Below are 8314 nucleotides of genomic sequence, written 5' to 3'. Positions count from 1 at the left end.
AGCAAGGCAGTCTTTTTCTGTCCATTATATTGTATCCAAGCTAGCGGGAATAAGGAGGTGCCAAACCAATCAGTAGGCTGATTTAGTATCTCCCACCCAAAATCCTAGCACACTTATTCCTAGCATTGCATCATGAATCAATCATAAACTCTAGATTTGGCCACCTCTGAAAAAGCCTCACCTATGACTGTATAAGGCTTCTGTGGGATATCTGGGCATAAGCCATAACAAGGGGGAAGGGCGAGCAGCCATCACATCCTGGACTTCCAGCCCAATTGCCAAGGAATGTCTGGTGAGCCAACAGAACAGAGACCATTGGTGCAGTCCTGGTGAAGGACCTGCCTGTCCAGTCTGCCTGCCACCATTCAGGACATACAAAGGGGACAGCTTCAGGGCCCACTTCTCCCACCCCTTATAAAGTCCTGTCTTCCTAAATTGCCTCACAGAAGGGCTTGGCCTGATGTCCCTCCTTGGTAGGATCCCAAGGAATCTGCCCTCTGAGAGCACATCTTTCTGTCCAAAGCACTCAAGACTCAGGTCCCCACACTGCAGAGCTGGGCTGTCCACTGATTTCCTGGGTCCTGCGCTGACAGCGGTCTGACTTCCTTTCCTGGAGCTCTTGCCTCCAGGCCTGCCTGCCTCTGGTCCAACCCCTACCTGAGTCAAGGGGACTTTCTTCAACATTCCAGAAGGAGTCACATCAACACCCACAGGCCACTGCTGGACAAGAGTGTGGGTGGGTACTTTTGGGAGTATCTCATCACACAAAACAAAGTCTAGAAGTAAGACGGCTTTCAGGTGGGCTGATATAGGGGTTCATTTGTGTCTTCAGCGTTCCTATATGTTCCCCACTTTGCCTAGAAACATGATGGCCCCAGAAATTCCAGACATCACATGCATATGGAACTACTATCCTGATGACAACCTCAGGGAGCAGGGGACCACCTCTCACCATGTCTCTTGCTCATGGCTGAGGCAAGCTGACCTTCTCCAAAGTCCCCAGAAGCATCCAGCAGATACTCCCAGGAGAAAACTTCCTGCCTGAAAATTTGATGTGGCTAATGTGTTAGGAATGTTTCAGCCAGGGGGTGCCACTGACTGTTGTGAACTGTGTGTATTGTTGGCGCCTGCCCATGGCCCTTCAACTGAAACTTAATGTGACTGAAGCAGCCCCATTGTGGGCACCCAGTCACAGCTGACTTTGACCCCACCCTCACGTTTAAATGAAAGCCTGATTGGCTGGGGGGAATTCCCTTTGGCTTCCATTGTTTCTGCCCCACTCATTGGTTGAGGAAAGGCATGAGATCCAAAGTTGACCAAGGAAACATAAGAGATGCTGCTGGGGACTTTGGAGAAAGTGAGCTTGCCTCAGCCATGAGCAAGTGACATAGTGAGAGATGGTCCCTCTGTTCCCTGAGGTTGTCATCGGGATGGTGGTTCCATATGCGTGTGATGTCTGGAATTTCTGGGGCCATCATGTTTCTAGGCAGAGTGGGGAACATATAGGAGCCCCAAAGAGACAAATGAACCCCTACATCAGCCTACCTGAAAACCATCTTACTTCTAGACTTTGTTTTGTGTGATGATACATATCTTTTACTTGCAGTTGTAAGCTGCTTAATGAACACAGGGCAGTCAATGCGTTGGTCAGGATCACTGACCAATTTTAAGCGACAGCAACTAAACTTCAACTGGCTTAAAAATAAGGGGGGAGATAAAATTAAGCTGGATCTCAATGTGAGCAGGAAATCTGTGCAGATTTTTGACTTTAGAAAAGATATTTTTCTTTTAGTAGTCTGAATCCTATACTGGCTTTGAAGATTTTGTTTAGCTTGAGAAGAGAGAGAGAGAGAGAGAGAGAGAGAGAGAGAGAGAGAGAGAGAGAGAGAGAGAGCCACATTACTATTTGGAAGCCCATGGGAAGAATAAGTAGTCATTTTAATTTATATGCAGAGGACTTCTCTTTCAGGCCCCAAGCCCACCTTATGACCATGATGGTCCTGTATAGTTACTCTGGACTCCCACTGCAGGAAATATGGTACACTGCCAGAGTCATTCTGATTCCAGCCTTAGGTTCATCCCAGCCCTGTGGATCACAGTTGGGCTTTTCCTAATCTGTGGAGGTTTGCCTGTTAAAGGTTGGACAAAGAGTTTCTTTCTCAGAGAAGGAAAAAGAAAGTGGTCTTCAAAACAAGAGATACAGGGAGAAGACACTCTCTCAGGCTTTCACAGAGAGTACATTGGCCAAGCAATGGCCGTGACTCATCCACATGGCTGCACTGATAAAGGTTCTACAATCTGAGGTACAGGATCTCAGGACAAATCCTGAGGGCATTTCACTGACCTTCTCAGACCAAAAAGCTACAACTCTTGTTGCATAGGTCCTGCTTTACCTTGGTCTTAACTATCCAGTAGAAAAGTATGAAGTCGAAATATAAGAAATAAAGCCATGCTGTTAAGTTGAGGTGTGGGGGACTCAGGTCAATAATTTCTGACATTGCCAGTTAAACAGAAGACCCATTGCTGTTATGGGCTACTGGACTCTTTTAGAATATTTTGCTGAGTTTACACACCTATAATATTCAATAACGGAACTTAGAACAAATGGGGCATACCGATGAATGTCCATTTTGTATCTGTGCATTCAAAGAGGTTGGGATAGATATATAGTTGCATTCTCTTAATGAATAGAATGATTTGTTCTAATGGTGTTTGTAAATAGGATCACAAGTCTGCATCTTGTACAGCAATTAACCACTAAGAAGAATATATGCAGTGTATTATTTGTTGAAACTGTACTTCCGATTTGATTTGAAACTGTCTCATTGCTATCTGTTTATCAATAAAACTTTGAAAAAAAAAACAAAGAGATACAAGAAGATCCCCTGTGGGGGGGGCTGTGTTACTTCATTCCAAAATTGTGGAAGAATTATATTTGGAATCCAGTTTTAGGACTGCAGTTCCCTGTTGCCCTGTCTGACCTTCAATAGAAGCCCAAAGACCTATAGAGTCTTGCAGGTTGCTTGTAGGGGGCTGAGGGTGCCCTTAGGTGGGAGGGCAGTCTTCTCAATGGCTCCTGTGTGCAGAGGCCCTGTGTTAGAGGCTATATCATACAGTAGGGACTTGAGGAAAGCAAATGGAACCCCACAGGAAATGGAATAAGGCCCTCTGAGTTCTGTTCTTCAACTCTTTATAGGCCTCTGAATGTTTCTCATTTGGAGGCCAAAATCAAGGTGAGGATGAGACTTCACAGGAGTTAACCCAAGATCTAAGAAGATGTATCCTTCCTTCTTCTATCCTCCCAAAGTCTCCCCTGTGTGATCTAAGTTGGACCCAGGCTTCCTGCCAGCTGTGCTCTCTGTCCTCTGCAAGGATCGGTGATGCCTGTTCCCTTCTCCTATATGCTGGGAGCTTAGGGACTTAGTACAGTTGTTGAGAAATAAAGCTATTTAAGTGGGGAGCATTATATTTTGATCCACATACCTGTTTCCAAAACTCCCTTGTAGGCACCATCAAGCAAAACCTGTGGGTTTTGTGATTTTGTTTTCCTCCAAAAGTCTGCTAAAATCTCTTAGTTAAATATGACACATCTTCTTTCATGTTGTTGGGTTTTTCTTACCCTTTTCATGAGGGCTGCTAGGTTGGAAGCTTTGTGAATACAATGGAAAGGGGCTGCTCCCATACCCCTTGCCTTTGCCTGCAATTCAATGCTCTGTGTAATGGTCCTGATTGAAGTTCTCAGGCTTAGCTCCAGCACCTACTTTTTTTTTTTTTTTTTTAAGTGAAACAAAGGCAACTTTTTTTCCTTAGTCTAGGAATGCACAATTACCCACCCCTCCCCTTTCCTGCTCAGTATTCTATCATTTATGTTTGAAGTATTCTTTGTTCCCTTTTCCATCCCAACCTTTCCTCTATGCTGCAAAGTCTGCCTAGCCTTCGAAGCCAGGGCAATTGCTGCCTAGACCACAAACCTTGCCAGAACATGGGTTGGAGTCATCAGAGCGGCCTGGGCTCAAATTTCAGCTCCACTACGAAAAGCTGCGTGACTTTAGAGTAGTAACTTGATCTCCTTGAACTTCATTTTCCTTGTCTGAAGGTGGAGGTATTAGTTCCCACCTCACAGTGTGGTTGAGGGTAGACACCACGTACATGCATGCCTGCCACGCAGGTGATGCTTACTAACAGGGGCTCCCTCTCTTGGCCTTGGTAGGAGAGTGGCTAGCTCAGGCATATCCTGGCCATCATCCCAGGGCCCCCTCCATGTCTGACCCCAGATCATTCCAGGAAAGCACAGGGAAGAGGATGTATTTTGTGACACATGTCAAGGAGTCTGGCTTTGTCCTGAGGGCCCGTGAGAGCTGAGTCCATAGGGTCTCAGTAGCCTCCACTTCTTGTCTTCATGGCCCCTTGTGCTTTCCTGGAATGGGCCAAGCAGCCCATTCGGCAGCCCCACTCTAGATCACCAACCTACTGTATCTTTCTATGCACTCTGTTGCCTTCTAAATTCATGCAAAATTTGCTTGCTTCTTTTATGTCTATTTGACAGTGAACCTAAGGAGGCCAGGGAATTTTGTCTCTTTAGTTCTCTGAGGGTAACCTTTTAATAAATATTTATAGTATGAATAAATGAAGGAATGAATGTTTACTGACTGTCCTTGAGTCCCCAGAGCCACTGAGAGGTGTTTCTGGTGCTGCCCAGCTTTTGGCCCTGCCCTAGTCCCTGCCCAGTTCCTCCATGTCACTTGGGCAGCTCTGTGCTGACTGGCCTCAGTGTTGTCACAGCCTATGGATCAGTCTGACCTGACTCCTCAGTTGCAGAGTCAGCCAGCCAGAGGCTAAACAAGGGGCCATGAAGACAAGAAGTGGGGGCTACTGAGACCCTATGGACTCAGCTCTCACGGGCCCTCAGGACAAAGCCAGACTCCTTGACATATGTCACAAAATACATCCTCTTCCCTGTGCTTTCCTGGAATTACTGCTTCCTGTGGCCTTGTTCTCAGTGTCTTTCTTCTGGCCCCCAGATGGTCCTCTCTGAGAGCTCTTCCACTTGCAGTCACCGCTCCTCACTGGCCTCCCTCAAGGCTGTGAGCCCCTGAGGGAAAGTTCCAGAGCTGGTGCATGTTAGCTTTGCACAGCAGAGAGAATGGGTCCAAAAAGGTGCTGCTGAGTAAGAGTAAAGAGGAAAAAGGAAGGAGGAAGTTCAGAAAGAACACTGGCTCTGGAATCCAAATGACCTGGTTCTGGTACCAGCTGTGTCACAACTTTGTGTGACATGTTACCTGTCTGAGCCTCCATTTCTCATGTCTAAAATGTAGATAATAACATAGCTGTATCTGGCCGGCTGGAATAATTGCAAGTGATACTGACTGGATACTTGGAAAAGTGTTGAGTAAATGGCATCTCCATTAATGATGACATGGGTAAGCCAGGCATGATGGCCCATACCTGTAATCCCAGCAACTTGGGAGGCTGAGGCAGGAGGATTAGAAGTTTAAGCCTAGGCTTAAACCGAGAACCTGTCTCAAAATAAAAAATAGAAAAGGGCTGGGGATATATCTCAGTGTGAAGACCCTGGGTTTAATCCTAAGCACACACTCTACCCCCCAAAAAAAGATGACATTAAACTCTCCTCATAATCTGTCCTTGCTTAGCTTGTCTACAGAGTACTTATAAGGCCACCATCTTATTTCATTTTTAGAGTAGCTCTTCAGGAAGGAAGGATGTGTGTGGCAACTGCGAGTAGAGAGATTGAGCAAATTAACCAAGGTTACCACCCAGTGTTGTAGGATGAAGCTGAAGCGAGACCATGCAGCATAATTCTGCTATCTCCTTTTAGGACCCTGCCCATCTCTGGTTTGTATTTCAGCTGCTTAGATGTAAATCTTAGCAGATTATAAAGGGTAAAATCTCATTCCCAGTTCAGTACAGAATTCTCAGACTTTAGGGCAAAGGTTGTCAGAAAGCAGTTTGCTGGCAAATGTTAAGTAAGTACATGAGTTTCCCTACAACTCACTCAGTTCAACCAACTCTCTCAGGCTGCTTAATTTAGAGTAAGGCCTCCTTTTGGCAGGGTCAAGGATATGTTCTGGAGAGGCAGGGTGCCCTATGAGAAAATAGCCATGGGTATCACTAGAGTGAATCCCTGACTCCATAGAGAGAGAAGTCAAGTGTGCCCTGGAGCCATGGCCCCTCTTGAGAGCCCCAGATACCTCTTTTCTTAACCCCCATTTAAGCATCCACTGACCTGTAACAGCTGGGTCAGAAGCAGTGCTAGAGAGAGTACTGTGTGTATCTAGGCACCTGAGATCCAAACTTGGCTCCACACAGCAGCTCTGGGCCTTGAGTGCTCTCTCTGAGCTTCCTGGCAGCAGCCGGGTGGCTAGGACAAGACTCCAGGATACAGTGCAGGATTGGGTCCCTTGGGAAGGCAGGATGTGGGGCTGGGCACTCTTTATAGTCACTCATGGGGTTTGATTTACCAGGGTTCTGAGGACCTGAAGCATTTCTTTCATTTTATTAGTTCCAAGTGCTCCCTGCCTTAATTACATCTACTACTTTTCAGTCTAAGACACAAAGCAGAATGAGATTAATCAAATGGAAAGAATTGGAGAACGCCAAATTTTGTCCCAGTTCAGTTCCCACTGTGTTGTCCCCTGACCAAAGTTCATCTCCTCATTCTGAGATCAAGGGAAACATTACTGGGAGGCAAGCTCAAGGATACGCTCTTCCTTGCCAAAGATCAACAAGCTATTCAGATGCAAAGACCTCTGTATTAGATCAGGAGACCTCTGTGACCTGTAACAAGTCACCTAACCTCACAGAAACTTTTCCCATCCATAGAACGGAGAGAACCTATATTTTCTAACCCCCTCCTAGGCTGTTGGTGGCTCTGGTAATATGATAGATGTCGCAGTAACCAGTAACAGTGCTTGTGAAGAGTATGAAGACTGGACCATGATTTAAAACTCAGACATCTATGTAGTAAACTTATATTTCTTAGCACGATCCCTGTTTACAACACTGCATCGAATGCTGGGACATTCAGGTATATGTCCAAGGAATTGGAACTGTAGTTCTCTGAGCCTTTTGTTTTCTACAATATCCCAAAATGGTAGCTTTTATATGATATTCCTAACATCAGGCTGGATGAGTCTCTACAGGTCTGAGAGAAGTCAGACAGTGTGCTGGGAGAATATGCAGGAAGGCAGAGGGACAGAGAAGCAGGCACCATCCAGGGTCTGCTGTGCGCCTGCTTCCATGTAAGTGTGATCTCTTCCAATGTGAAGATATCTACCACAAGGCAGGCAGCAACTGCCCATTCTACAGACAAGGAAACTGAGGACCACAAAGGGGAAACGGAATGGATTCCCAGCCTATGTAACCCTGGCTCTGATTCTTTAAGGATTTGTTGACTTGTTTACTACCCACTTTCTTTTATTTACATCCAAATAGGACTTGATATTCTGTGAGAGCCTCATTTTCTGCTTTCTTCTCCTTCCTAAGTTCCTTAAGTGGGACTTGGTTTTTTCTCCTCCCTCAAGGAGCTGCCTCAGAGGAGCTCAAGCTGGGTGTGGGCTGTGTGAATCAGGCTGGCATCAGGAAGTGAAGAGTGAAAGTTGCTTGCTGAAACTTAGTAAGTAAAGAGGTAATCAGCTCTCACTTGACATTGCTCAAGATCATTGCTAATTTAACTAGGAAATCTTAAGGCTGAGTATGCCTCTTTCTAGAAGTGGGAAGGAGCACTCAGTGGGTATTCTGAGACAGAGATCCAGTGACAGTGACAGAATGTGTAGTGGAAAATGCACCAGTATTGGCCCCAGAAAATATGGGTTTAGTCCCTATTTAAAAATATGTTGATCATGTGACCATGGACAAATCACTTTGTCTCTCTGAACCTCTCATATCACACAAATAATCCGTGTATAAAGCCATGGATTATTTGGCCAAGAGAAAGTGCTTCATCAACATTAGTTGTGATTTATAAGAGAGAATGAAAGTTCCATGTAGTTGACATCATAAGAGGAAAGTGTGGGTGTCAAAGCTCCCCTTGAAAGGCACAATCCTCTTGCTTACTAATAGTGAAAGATAACTAATGATTCATATTACCCAAGCCTCAACTCTACTTTAAGATCAAAAGATTAAGATGATCTCTGGAGATTTATTGGCAACAACTTTTGTATAGTGAATCACTCATTCATATTCTGTTTATGTTTAAGAACCTCAAAAGATCATGCAGCTACAGGGTAATAAATTCTAACAATACTGATGGTGATGATAATGATAATAATAATAATAATAATAATAATAATAATAA

General features: G+C 45.0%; 1 pseudogene; it reads right to left on the bottom strand.

Moving 5' to 3' along the window:
- Positions 1 to 4535: 4535 nt before the first annotated feature.
- Positions 4536 to 8314, bottom strand: part of LOC105744080 — a 6591-nt pseudogene continuing 2812 nt past the window's right edge.

The sequence above is a fragment of the Octodon degus genome, unplaced genomic scaffold (genome assembly GCF_000260255.1).
Source record: "Octodon degus isolate 3935 unplaced genomic scaffold, OctDeg1.0 scaffold00221, whole genome shotgun sequence".
NCBI classification, from domain to species: Eukaryota; Metazoa; Chordata; class Mammalia; order Rodentia; family Octodontidae; genus Octodon; species Octodon degus.
This window is presented reverse-complemented; position numbering and strand designations above follow the sequence as displayed.